We start from the raw sequence: 14885 nt of genomic DNA, 5'->3' as shown, positions 1-14885 counted from the left end.
AAGCGCACCGGACCCCCCTTCAGCAGTGAGGTAATGGGAGCAGCTACTTGACCAAAACCCCAGATAAACCTCCGGTAGTAATTGGCAAACCTTAAAAATCGCTGCACCTCCTTCACCGTGGTGGGAGTCGGCCAATTACGCACGGCTGCAATGCGGCCACTCCATCTCCACTCCTGCCGTGGATAGGCGATATCCTAAGAATTAGACGGACTGTTGAAAGAGCAGGCATTTCTCAGCCTTGACATACAGGTCATGCTCCAACAGGCGACCAAGCACTTTGCGCACCAGGGACACATGCTCGGCGCGTGTAGCAGAGTAAATCAGAATGTCATCGATGTACACCACTACACCCTGCCCGTGCAGGTCCCTGAAAATCTCATCTACAAAAGATTGGAAGACTGATGGAGCATTCTTCAACCCGTACGGCATGACGAGGTACTCATAATGCTCTGAGGTGGTACTAAATGCTGTCTTCCACTCGTCTCCATCTCGAATACGCACCAGGTTGTACGCACTCCTGAGATCCAGTTTAGTGAAGAAGCACGCCCTGTGCATTAACTCAATTGCCGGGGCGATCAGAGGTAGCGGGTAACTGTAACCCACCGTGATTTTATTGAGACCTCGATAATCAATGCATGGGCGCAGACCTCCATCCTTCCTTCTTCACAAAAAAGAAACTCGAGGAGACGGGTGAAATGGAGGGCCGAATGTACCCCTGACGCAGGGATTCGAAGTTATATGTCTCCGTAGCAACCGTCTCCGCTTGTGACAGGGGATACACGTGACTCCTGGGAAGTGCAGCGTCTACCATGAGATTTATCGCACAATCCCCCTGTCGATGGGGTGGTAATTGAGTTGCCTTCTTTTTACAGAAAGCGAGAGCCAAATCGGCATATTCAGGGGGAATGCGCACGGTGGAGACTTGGTCTGGACTTTCCACCATAGTAGCACCAACGGAAACCCCTACACACCTACCTGAGCACTCTCGCGACCACCCCGTGAGAGCCCTCTGTGGCCAAGAAAAAGTGGGGTGTCCATAAGGAAAATAGCAATTTTTTCCTTGTGACCCCCCTGCGTCACCATACTCAAAGGAGTTGTGGCTTCCCTGATTAACCCTGACCCTAATGGTCGACTATCTAAGGTGTGAACGGGGAAAGGCACATCCACGGGTACAATGGAGATCCCTAAACTATGAGCAAAAGCGTGATCAATGAAATTCCCAGCCGCGCCTGAATCTACTAGCGCCTGAATCTACTAATCTACTTATGCTGGGAATGCGGGGAAAAATCAATAAAAGTAAGACACAAACATAAGTGCAACAGAGGGCTCTGGATGAGAATGGTGCCTACTCACCTGGGGTGGCGCCAGAGCACCCTGCCTGTTACCTCGATTCCCAGAGGAACCTACCCGACACCGACCAGCAGTGTGACCTCTGCGGCCACAGATGGTGCGCGAGCGGGAACCTCCTCCGGTCTCCCTGTGCACCCCCTCTCCCAGTTCCCTGGGTATAGGAGAGGGAGTGTGTGAGGATGGAACCACCAGACCCCGATATGGACGTCCTCTATCAGCCAGCAGGTTGTCCAGCCGGATGGACAGATCCACCAGCTGGTCGAAAGTGAGGGTGGTGTCTCTGCAGGCCAGCTCCCGACGGACGTCCTCACGCAGACTGCAGCGGTAATGGTCGATCAGGGCCCTGTGATTCCATCCCGCACCGGCTGCCAGGGTCCTGAACTCCAGGGCAAAATCCTGGACGCTCCTCGTCTCCTGCCTCAGATGGTAGAGGCACTCACCCACCGCTCTGCCCTCGGGTGGATAGTCGAAGACTGCCCAAAAACGGCGGGTGAACTCCTCATAATGGTCCAACGCCGCATCTCCTCCTTCACACACAGCGCTGGCCCACTCCAGGCTCTCCCGGTGAGGCACGAAACGAGGGCGAAACTCTTCTCACGGTCAGATGGAAGTGGGTGGACCATGGCCAGGAAAATGTCTAATCTGAGTAGGAAACCCTGGCAGGTGGCAGCACTTCCGTCGTACCCCTGAGGCATGGAGAGACGGATGCCACCGGGATCAGGTTGAGAAGGGGCGCTCAGGATAGACCCCGGTTGGGCTGGTGGAGGCGCTGGGAAAACTCCCTGTCTCTCCCAGCGGTCCATATTCTGGACAACGCGATCCATGGCGGTGCATAAATGGTGAAGCTTCTCCTCATTCTCCTGGACGCGCTCCTCCACCTTTATGTCCGGGGTACCCTCTCCTGCTGACTTCATATCTTGGGTCCAAGATTCTGTCATCGTTGTGTGTGTAGGTGGCAGGGAAGTCAGGCGCAGGAGAAACCTACTTGGTATTACTGGAGTTGTTTTAATAAAACAATAAACAAACCACAAACTACAAAACCAAAATGTACATAAAATAACATGGGCAACAATTCCCGGAGCTCACTACTACAAAATACACAACACAAAATAACATACAAACAATCTCGGACAAGGACATGAGGGGAAACAGATGGTTAAATACACAACAGGTAATTAATGGGATTGGAACCAGGTGTGTGTGAAAACAAGACAAAACCAATGGATAATGAAAAATGGATCAGTGATGGCTAGAAGACCAGTGACGTCGACCGCCGAGCACCACTTGAACAAGGAGGGGCATCGACTTCGGCAGAAGTCGTGACATAATAATAGAAAAAAATACGAAAAAATTCAATAAATGTATAATAATACAATAAACAAAACTATGACTGAATGTTCCTCCATGAAGAATCCCCTCCCCAATATGTCCCTTCGCCCTCAATAGGACACCCCCAGCAACTCCACCATCCCCGTAAACCTCCCACCACCCCTCAACCACAAAACAAAATAATGATAATAATAATAGAAATTATTGACTACTTCAACTCACACCCTGCTGGAATCCCTGCATTCTCAGATTCCCCTCTATGAATCTCTATATTGTATTAATCGCTACACTTTATCAATAAAGTGTTTCAAAATGCTGTACTTTTATTAACATATATGTTCAGATCATTCCTGAGGGAGAAGGTGTTTAATATCTCCAGATGGGTGTGTGGTACCCTTCCTCACCCATGCCAACAAGATGTTACTTCTTGTGGGGTCTTTGCCTTGAAAGTAAGTATGAGAGTATAAGTAATGTACAATTAACCTACTGAAAGTATACTGACTAAAAGGCAAAACAGAACTGTCAAATTATATTATAGCTGTGTCGTTGTATACTTGCGAATTAGAATCTTCAGTGTAACATAATTTTGTTGGGGAAAACTGAAATGCCCATAAAAAAATGTACCCAGTTTGCTAAATGTGTTCTGAAGGAGGAGTCGATTGTCTTTTCAAATACGGACAAAGATGGTAACATCATGAGAGAAGAAATAGCAGTAACTCTCCTCCAAAACACTGGTATGTTCAATTTCTAATTGAATATAATGTTTGATAAATAAACATTTATATGGATCTTTCAAGGTTATCTTTGATCCAACTTCTGACTAGACGGCCACTAAAACACATGTTTATGTATATTTTTTTAATATCACTTTTTTTAATATCACAACCAGGTAAGCTAGTTGAGAACAAGTTCTCATTTACAACTGCGACATGGCCAAGATAAAGCAAAGCAGTGCGACACAAACAACAACACAGAGTTACACATGGAATAAACAAGCATACAGTCAATAACACAATAGAAAAAAAGAAAGTCTATATACAGTGTGTGCAAATGGCATGAGGAGGTAATGCAATAAATAGGCCATAGTAGCAAAGTAATTACAATTTAGCAGATTAACACTGGAGTGATAGATGAGCAGATGATTATGATCAGATGATGGTGTGTAAGTAGTGATACTGGTGTGCAAAAGAGCAGCAAAGTGAATAAAAACAATATGGGGATGAGGTAGGTAGATTGGGTGGACAATGTACAGCTGCAGCGATTGGTTAGCTGCTCAGATAACTGATGTTTAAAGTTAGTGAGGGAAATGTACGTCTCCAGCTTCAGCGATTTTTGCAATTCGTTCCAGTCATTAACAGCAGAGAACTGGAAGGAAAGGCGGCCAAAGGGGGTGTTGGCTTTGGGGATGACCAGTGAGATATACCTGCTGGAGCGCGTGCTACGGGTGGGTGTTGTTATCGTGACCAGTGAGCTGAGATAAGGCGGAGCTTTACCTAGCATAGACTTATAGATGACCTGGAACCAGTGGGTCTGGCGACGAATATGTAGCGAGGGCCAGCCGACTAGAGCATACAAGTCGCAGTGGTGGGTGGTATAAGGGGCTTTGGTAACAAAACGGATGGCACTGTGATAGACTGCATCCAGCTGGCTGAGTAAAGTATTGGAAGCTATTTTGTAGATGACATCGCCAAAGTCGAGGATCGGTAGGATAGTCAGTTTTACTAGGGTAAGTTTGGTGGCGTGAGTGAAGGATGCTTTGTTGCGAAATAGAAAGACGATTCTAGATTTAATTTTGGATTGGAGATGTTTAATATGAGTCTGGAAGGAGAGTTTACAGTCTTGCCAGACACCTAGGTATTTGTAGTTGTCCATGTATTCTAGGTCAGAACCGTCCAGAGTAGTGATGCTAGTCGGGCGGGCGGGTGTGGACAGCGAACGGTTGAAGAGCATGCATTTGGTTTTACTAGCGTTTAAGAGCAGTTGGAGGCCACGGAAGGAGTGTTGCATGGCATTGAAGCTTGTTTGGAGGTTAGTTAATACAGTGTTCAAAGAAGGGCCAGATGTATATAGAATGGTGTCGTCTGCGTAGAGGTGGATCAGGGAATCACCCGCAGCAAGAGCGTCATCGTTGATGAATACAGAGAAGAGAGTCGGCCCGAGAATTGAACCCTGTGGCACCCCCATAGAGACTGCCAGAAGTCCGGACAACAGGCCCTCCGATTTGACACACTGAACTCTGTCTGCGAAGTAGTTGGTGAACCAGGCGAGGCAGTCATTTGAGAAACCAAGGCTATTGAGTCGATAAGAATACGGTGATTGACAGAGTCGAAAGCCTTGGCCAGGTCGATGAAGACGACTGCACAGTACTGTCTTTTATCGATGGCGGTTATGATATCATTTAGTACCTTGAGCGTGGCTGAGGTGCACCCATGACCAGCTCGGAAACCAGATTGCACAGCGGAGAAGGTACGGTGGGATTCGAAATGGTCAGTGATCTGTTTATTAACTTGTCTTTCGAAGAAAGTAGGGCAGGATAGATATACAGTGCCTTGCGAAAGTATTCGCCCCCCTTGAACTTTTCTACCTTTTGCCACATTTCAGGCTTCAAACATAAAGATATAAAACTGTAATTTTTTTTGAAGAATCAACAACAAGTGGGACACAATCATGAAGTGGAACGAAATGTATTGGATATTTCAAACTTTTTTAACAAATAAAAAATGGAAAAATTGGGCGTGCAAAATTATTCAGCCCCTTTACTTTCAGTGCAGCAAACTATCTCCAGTAGTTCAGTGAGGATCTCTGAATGATCCAATGTTGACCTAAATGACTAATGATGATAAATAGAATCCACCTGTGTGTAATCAAGTCTCCGTATAAATGCACCTGCTCTGTGATAGTCTCAGAGGTCCGTTTAAAGCGCAGAGAGCATCATGAAGAACAAGGAACACACCAGGCAGGTCCGAGATACTGTTGTGGAGAAGTTTAAAGCCGGATTTGGATACAAAAAGATTTCCCAAGCTTTAAACATCCCAAGGAGCACTGTGCAAGCGATAATATTGAAATGGAAGGAGTATCAGACCACTGCAAATCTACGAAGACCCGGCCGTCCCTCTAAACTTTCAGCTCATACAAGGAGAAGACTGATCAGAGATGCAGCCAAGAGGCCCATGATCACTCTGGATGAACTGCAGAGATCTACAGCTGAGGTGGGAGACTCTGTCCATAGGACAACAATCAGTCGTATGCTGCACAAATCTGGCCTTTATGGAAGAGTGGCAAGAAGAAAGCCATTTCTTAAAGATATTCATAAAAAGTGTCATTTAAAGTTTGCCACAAACCACCTGGGAGACACACCAAACATGTGGAAGAAGGTGCTCTGGTCAGATGAAACCAAAATCGAACTTTTTGGCAACATTGCAAACCATTATGTTTGGCGTAAAAGCAACACAGCTCATCACCCCGAACACACCATCCCCACTGTCAAACATGGTGGTGGCAGCATCATGGTTTGGGCCTGCTTTTCTTCAGCAGGGGCAGGGAATATGGTTAAAATTGATGGGAAGATGGATGGAGCCAAATACAGGACCATTCTGGAAGAAAACCTGATGGAGTCTGCAAAAGACCTGAGACTGGGACAGAGATTTGTCTTCCAACAAGACAATGATCCAAAAAATAAAGCAAAATCTACAATGGAATGGTTCACAAATAAACATATCCAGGTGTTAGAATGGCCAAGTCAAAGTCCAGACCTGAATCCAATCGAGAATCTGTGGAAAGAACTGAAAACTGCTGTTCACAAACGCTCTCCATCCAACCTCACTGAGCTCGAGCTGTTTTGAAAGGAGGAATGGGCAAAAATTTCAGTCTCTCGATGTGCAAAACTGATAGAGACATACCCCAAGCGACTTACAGCTGTAATCGCAGCAAAAGGTGGCGCTACAAAGTATTAACTTAAGGGGGCTGAATAATTTTGCACGCCCAATTTTTCAGTTTTTTATTTGTTAAAAAAGTTTGAAATATCCAATAAATTTCATTCCACTTCATAATTGTGTCCCACTTGTTGTTGATTCTTCACAAAAAAATACAGTTTTTATCTTTATGTTTGAAGCCTGAAATGTGGCAAAAGGTCGAAAAGTTCAAGGGGGCCGAATACTTTCGCAAGGCACTGTAGGTCCGTAACAGTTTGGGTCTAGAGTGTCACCCCCTTTGAAGAGGGGGATGACCGCTGCAGCTTTCTAATCTTTAGGGATCTCGGAAGATACAAAAGAGAGGTTGAACAGACTGGTAATAGGGGTTGCAACAATGGCGGCGGATAATTTTAGAAAGAGAGGGTCCAGATTGTCTAGCCCAGCTGATTTGTACGAGTCCAGGTTTTGCAGCTCTTTCAGAACATCTGCTATCTGGATTTGGGTGAAGGAGAAGCTGGGGAGGCTCGGGCAAGTAGCTGCGGTGGCTGCGGAGCTGTTGGCCGGAGTTGGGGTAACCAGGAGGAAAGCATGGCCAGCCGTAGAAAAATGCTTATTGAAATGTTCGATTATCATGGATTTATCGGTGGTGACAGTGTTACCTAGCCTCAGTGCAGTGGGCAGCTGGGAGGAGGTGCTCTTGTTCTCCATGGACTTTACAGTGTCCCAAAACGTTTTGAAGTTAGAGCTACAGGATGCACATTTTTGTTTGAAAAAGCTAGCCTTTGCTTTCCTGATTGACTGCGTGTATTGGTTCCTGACTTCCCTGAACAGTTGCATACCGTGGGGACTATTCGATGCTATTGCAGTCTGCCACAGGATGTTTTTGTGCTGGTCAATGTATTTAAATATTTCTGTTACTAGAAAGCTATACTATTCCCTTTTTCCCAGATCGCTCAGGAAAATACATGTAAAGATGAATAGACTACTTGACATTATGTTTTGCTAGATGACCTGAGCCAACTGTGCCACTTCTGTGGGGAGGTGGACAATAATGAGGAAGTCACTGTCCGTGGCACAAACACTTTGTGTGTGTAAGGCTATGAGCCTTTTGGCCTCTACTTTTATGTCGGACCACTTCTTTTTTTATTTCTGAGAGGGTCCGACCTTCTGAGCCAGCAGCATTCACAGCATCCGCCATATGCTGCCACTCTAACGCCTTTTTGGCATTTGTAATGCCCACATGTCCACCAAACAATATATTTTTTCTTGCTTCAACAGCAGCAAGAACTTCCATTTCACACTGGGTGAAATGTAGTTTTTTTTAGCCTTTCTGTCGGGATTTGCCGTCATTGTCGTCATGCAGTCAATATGGATGAATATTAATTAGGGGTGTTTCACTGACTATTTATAGGCAATTATGAGCGTTAAAAGGGTGGGACAAGACGCTCGCTCACGTGTGCCAAATTTCGAGTTGATTGTGATTTATAAAGGGAAACCGGCATGGGATGTGCGTGCGCACTGTGTTATAAATCAGATGATTTTTGTGCGTAAGCATTTTCTGTGTGTCTTCCATACGCCACCTAAAAAATAACAGTATGTTAACATACCATATTTTACAGTATCCAATATTGTTACTGTAATTGATTTACAGTAAAGATTGTTCTACTTTAGTCATTTTACGGTAAGATACTTTTACTGTAAAGCATTTAGCATATTTCCCCAGAGTGACTTGCCTTTCGAATGAATTGTAGAGTTACCACCCATGTTAGTGACTGAGACATGGTTCACCAACTACTTCTCAGATAGAGTTTAGTGTGTCAAATCGGAGGGCCTGTTGTCCGGACCTCTGGCAGTCTCTATGGGGGTGCCACAGGGTTCAATTCTTGGGCAGATTCTTTTCTCTGTATACATCAATGATGTCACTCTTGCGGATGGTGATTCTCTGATCCACCTCTACGCAGACGACACCATTCTGTATACTTCTTGCCCTTCTTTGGACACTGTGCTAACTTACCTCCAGATGAGCTTCAATGCCATACAACTCTCCTTCCGTGGCCTCCAGCTGCTCTTAAATGCAAGTAAAACGAAATGCATGCTCTTCAACCAATTGCTGCCCACACCTGCCCGCCCGCCTAGCATCACTACTCTGGACGGTTCTGACTTAGAATATGTGGACAACTACAAATACAGAGGGAAAAACGTATTTGATCCCCTGCTAATTTTGTACGTTTGCCCACTGACAAAGAAATGATCAGTCTATAATTTTAACGGTAGGTTTATTTGAACAGTGAGAGACAGAATAACAACAAAAAAATCCAGAAAAACACATGTCAAAAATGTTATGAAATTATTTGCATTTTAATGAGGGAAATAAGTATTTTACCCCTCTGCAAAACATGACTTAGTACTTGGTGGCAAAACCCTTGTTGGCAATCACAGAGGTCAGACGTTTCTTGTAGTTGGCCACCAGGTTTGCATACATCTCAGGAGGGATTTTGTCCCACTCCTCTTTGCAGATCTTCTCCAAGTCATTAAGGTTTCGAGGCTGACGTTTGGCAACTCGAACCTTCAGCTCCCTCCACAGATTTTCTATGGGATTAAGGTCTGGAGACTGGCTAGGCCACTCCAGGACCTTAATGTGCTTCTTCTTGAGCCACTCCTTTGTTGCCTTGGCCGTGTGTTTTGGGTCATTGTCATGCTGGAATACCCATCCACAACCCATTTTCAATGCCCTGGCTGAGGGAAGGAGGTTCTCACCCAAGATTTGACGGTACATGGCCCCTTCCATCGTCCCTTTGATGCAGTGAAGTTGTCCTGTACCCTTAGCAGAAAAACACACCCAAAGCATAATGTTTCGACCTCCATGTTTGACGGTGGGGATGGTTTCTTGGGGTCATAGGCAGCATTCCTCCTCCAAACACGGTGAGTTGAGTTGATGCCAAAGAGCTCCATTTTGGTCTCATCTGACCACAACACTTTCACCCAGTTGTCCTATGAATCATTCAGATGTTCATTGGCAAACTTCAGACGGGCATGTATATGTGCTTTCTTGAGCAGGGGGACCTTGCGGGCGCTGCAGGATTTCAGTCCTTCACGGCGTAGTGTGTTACCAATTGTTTTCTTGGTGACTATGGTCCCAGCTGCCTTGAGATAATTGACAAGATCCTCCCATGTAGTTCTGGGCTGATTCCTCACCGTTCTCATGATCATTGCAACTCCACGAGGTGAGATCTTGCATGGAGCCCCAGGCCGAGGGAGATTGACAGTTCTTTTGTGTTTCTTCCATTTGCGAATAATCGCACCGACTGTTGTCACCTTCTCACCAAGCTGCTTGGCGATGGTCTTGTAGCCCATTCCAGCCTTGTGTAGGTCTACAATCTTGTCCCTGACATCCTTGGAGAGCTCTTTGGTCTTGGCCATGGTGGAGAGTTTGGAATCTAATTGATTGATTGCTTCTGTGGACAGGTGTCTTTTATACAGGTAACAAGCTGAGATTAGGAGCACTCCCTTTAAGAGTGTGCTCCTAATCTCAGCTCGTTACCTGCATAAAAGACACCTGGGAGCCAAAAATCTTTCTGATTGAGAGGGGGTCAAATATTTATTTCCCTCATTAAAATGCAAATCAATTTATAACATTTTTGACATGGGTTTTTCTGGATTTTTTTGTTGTTATTCTGTCTCTCACTGTTCAAATAAACCTACCATTAAAATGATAGACTGATCATTTCTTTGTCAGTGGGCAAACGTACAAAAGCAGGGGCTCAAATACTTTATTCCCTCACTGTACCTAGGTGTCTGGTTAGACTGTAAACTCTCCTTCCAGACCCATATTAAATATCTCCAATCCAAAATTAAATCTAGAATCGGCTTCCTATTTCGCAAACAAAGCATCCTTCACTCATGCTGCCAAACATACCCTCGAAAAACTGACTATCCTACCGATCCTTGAATTCGGCGATGTCATTTACAAAATAGCCTCCAACACTCTACTCTGCAAATTGGATGCAGTCTATCACAGTGCCATCTGTTTTGTCACCAATGCCCCATATACTTCCCACCACTGCGACCTGTATGCTCTCGTGGCTGGCCCTCGCTTCATATTCGTCGCCAAACCCACTGGCTCCAGGTCATCTATAAGTCTTTGCTAGGTAAAGCCCCGCCTTATCTCAGCTCACTGATCACCATAGCAGCACCCACCCGTAGCACATTCTCCAGCAGGTATATTTCACTGGTCACCTCCAAAGCCAATTCCTCCTTTGGCCGCCTTTCCTTCCAGTTCTCTGCTGCCAATGACTGGAACGAATTGCAAAAATCACTGAAGCTGGAGACTCATATCTCCCTCACTAATTTTAAGCATCAACTTTAAGCATCTGAAGCTTACAGATCATTGCACCCGTACATAGCCCATATGTAAATAGCCCATCCAACTACCTCATCCCCATATTGTTATTTATTTTATTTATATATTTTTTATTTGCTCCTTTGCACCCAAGTATCTCTACTTGCACATTCATCTTCTACACGTCTATCACTTTATTTGCGAAATTGTAATTATTTTGCCACTACGGCCTATTTATTGCCTTACCTCCCTAATCTTACTTCATTTGCACACACTGTATATGGACTTTTCTATTGTTATTGACTGTAAGTTTGTTTATTCCATGTGTAACTGTGTTGTTGTTTGTGTCACACTGCTTTGCTTTATCTTGGCCAGGTCGCAGTTGTAAATGAGAACTTGTTCTCAACTGGCCTACCTGGTTAAATAAAGGTGAAATATATATTTTTTAAAGACACGGTTGTTGCATTCATCCATGTTCAGTCCTGTGGCCTTCACCAAGTGAGATCCTAAGCGAATATGTTATCATTAAAATGACATTATTTAACTCAATACAATATGTATTCCATAAGGCCTTATTTTGAGGGCCGAGTTTTACCCTAATACAGTGGCTTGAAACATGTTTACAGTCCACATCAGGCCTGCAAGTAGGGTTTGAAAATTCCAGTAACTTTCCCAAAATTATCAGATGTTTTCACAGAAAACCTGGGAATTTTGGAAAAGTTATCAGAATTTTGCAACCCTACCTGCAAGTCACATAATGCTGACTTGCAAAGTGATATGTAATTCCTATTGAAATCCAGCCAGAGTTAGGATATCCAACAGTTGGAATTTATTCACCCGCAACCTGCATTTAGAATGACTGTTAGGGTTAGGAACATTGTAAGGTGAATACTTACACATCGAGTCACTGGAACAACCCTTTCAGTAACAGGTGCAAAAAATCTAACTAACTGGATTAGTTTAGAAACATGCATGTTATTTATCTTTGTTATTTATCTTTAAATCAAAAACAGAGATATTAAAAACAATTCCCAAAAATCTATTGTTGTTTTACAGTAACTTGGCTGCCAGTAAGTTACGGGAAGAAAATATGTTTTATGGTGTTTGCTGTTACTGTAATCCAGTGATGGTACCATTACCGGTACTGTAATCTATTGTAATAAAATATTACATTTATAATATTTTTTCTCTTGCTTCAGAGGATGTGCTTTGATTTTGTTGCCCGTGTGCTTTTTGTATGGCTTTCTAGTTTGAATATTCACAAACACAATAAGTGAACTGATATTGTTTTATGTAGTATTTTTTACCCACAATGCTATGTAATTTACAGTAATCTACTGTATTCAGTTTATATTTAAAATGAACATAAAATGAAGTAGAGCACACTCACATAACAAATGTTTTGCTGTATACCGTGGTATATCCTCAACAGATAACTCAACTTCAACTGGATTTCAATCGATTGAGAATGTTTCCTACTTTATCTGATTGGTTGGAATAGCAGCTTTGTGAGCCCGTTTCACAGCAACTCTCCTGGCTTACTGATATCAATTGCCTTTGCAAATGAACCCTGCAGCACACATACACAATACAGCATATAAACTCATAATAATAATCAATATGAAAATATTCATAACAAAGCTCACTTAATAAATTACATAGGTTACCAAAGTAAATGATCTATTGTTTTCCTATTGATCTAACCTATCGTTACCATGAGTATCACATTTCGGTCACAAACCATTGCACTGGAGGTTGGACATATTTTAGAGGAGTATCAACCAGAGACCAAGGATGCGTCCCAAATGGCACCGTATTCCCTTTATAGTGCACTACTTATGACTGGGGCCTATAGGCTCTCATTATAGGCTTTCATTTGAGACGCAACCCAAGAGCCAAGCCTTTAGTCCAGACTGGGAGGATCAGACCTGAGCAGTACCGTCCAACCATCCGGGCTGTTCTGGCACTATTAGAAACAGACTGCCTGGCCATGGTCTACATCTGGGGAGTGTGTGTGTGTGTGTGTGTGTGTGTGTGTGGATCAACCATGTGAATCCATTTATGGAAACATTAGATCTTTTCCTAATTTTCCCACAAGTGAGATTTGGAGCAGTGTTCTACCTTTTCCATGGTAATGGAATACTGATTTTGTAACGATAGCACGTTATAAGATGTGAGTGGTTAACGGATGCTTTCCTTTTCCCTTGCCTAAGACCGGCTTGATTATATTTCTCTCACAGACACACACACACACTGCTATGACAAGTTGTTGAGGTCAAGAGTGTATAACAGAGTTCTTATATCTGCAGATAAGATCTAGACCCTGTAATGAGAGAGTCTTGAGTGCAGAAATCTGTTTCCCAGCCACTGTATCTCTACTCAGAGACAACTTATTCAGGAAACTATCTACATCAATTTCCTGAATGAGTTGTGGCTAATTACACTTTGAATAAAAATGTCCCATAACCATAGATCTAGGATTAGCTATCCCTCCCAAACCCTAACCTCAATGATTAGGTTGTAAACGCATAACCGACCTTGGATTATGATGTCCTTCCAATGGTGGATGCAGAACCAGGCCAGCCTAGTACAGCTCAGTTTGGCGCTATAGTGTGAATCACGCACAACAGTATTGGGTCTGAGAAAAGCTTTAGCCTTTGACATTGTTTCATTGACAGGATGAACCCTTTAAGAAGCCTCATCTCCATATCAAGGGGTGCTGCAATATGCTCTCCCCCTGTCTGACCCTTTCTCCTGTTCAAATTGCCATCGATAAAATGCAATTGTGTTCATTGTCCATAGCTTATGCCTGCCCATACCCTAACCCCACCGCCACAATGGGGCACTCTGTTCACAACGTTGACATCAGCAAACCACTCGCCCACACAACGCCATACACAGTCTGCAGTTGTGAGGCCGGTTGGACGTACTGCGAAATTCTCTAAAATGACGTTGGAGGCATTAAATTAACATTACATTATCTGGCAACAGCTCTGGTGGACATTCTAGCAGTCAGCATGACAATTCCAAACTTCGCCAAAACTTGAAACATTGTGTTGTGTGACAAAACTGAATATTTTAGTGGCCTTTTGTCCCCAGCACAAGGTGCACCTGTGTAATTATCATGCTGTTTCATCAGCTTCTTGATATGCCACACCTGTCAGGTGGAAGGATTATCTTGGCAAAGGAGAAACGCTCACTAAGGGATGTAAACAAATTTCTGAACAACATTTTAGAGAAATTTGCTTTTTGTGCATATGGACAATTTCTGGGATTTTGTATTTCAGCTCATGAAACCAACACTTTACATGTTGTGTTTATATTTTTGTTCAGTGTAGGTTCTACTACAGTACTACCAGTACTAGTATAGGGCACTACATTTGACCAGAGCCCAACCCCCTGTTCCCTACCGTGCACATATTTTGACCAGAGCCCTAGTAGCCAGTAAGTAAGCCTTGACTAAGTAAGCCTTGTCCAAGCCAGAACATCTCATAGGCTCCTGCCCTATATCCTGTTTCTGTAGCATGAAGCAGATTGATGTATGTGTTCACCCCCTAGACAGGCTGCTAGTCTGTCACAGGGGCTTACCCCCAAGCCATCTCCCAATTGCTGAGTACCAAGCAAAGGCATCAGGTCCCATTTTTACAGTCTTTGGTATGACTCGACCGGGGATCGAACCCCAAACCTTCCAATCTCAAAGCAGACACTAACCACAAGGTTACCGAGTTGGTCACCGACTAGCTTGTGAACTAGAATAATCCCCAAGAGTCAATTTCAGACGCAGTCATCCTCTCACTTCTCCAGAAATTTCCAAGGAACATCGTTAAGAGTTGTGGCACGTGGAGGAGAGGTCCATTCAGTACTGTAGTGCTTGAGGAACTAAATTAGGCCATGGATTGTTGGAAGCTCTCACACGGTAGACAGGGACAAAAAAATGTATTACAAGACATGTTAAT

Source organism: Salmo salar, chromosome ssa01 (assembly GCF_905237065.1).
Source record: "Salmo salar chromosome ssa01, Ssal_v3.1, whole genome shotgun sequence".
In the NCBI taxonomy this organism is placed as follows: domain Eukaryota; kingdom Metazoa; phylum Chordata; class Actinopteri; order Salmoniformes; family Salmonidae; genus Salmo; species Salmo salar.
The sequence above is the reverse complement of the archived record's forward strand: the minus strand, read 5'-3'. Positions refer to the sequence as shown.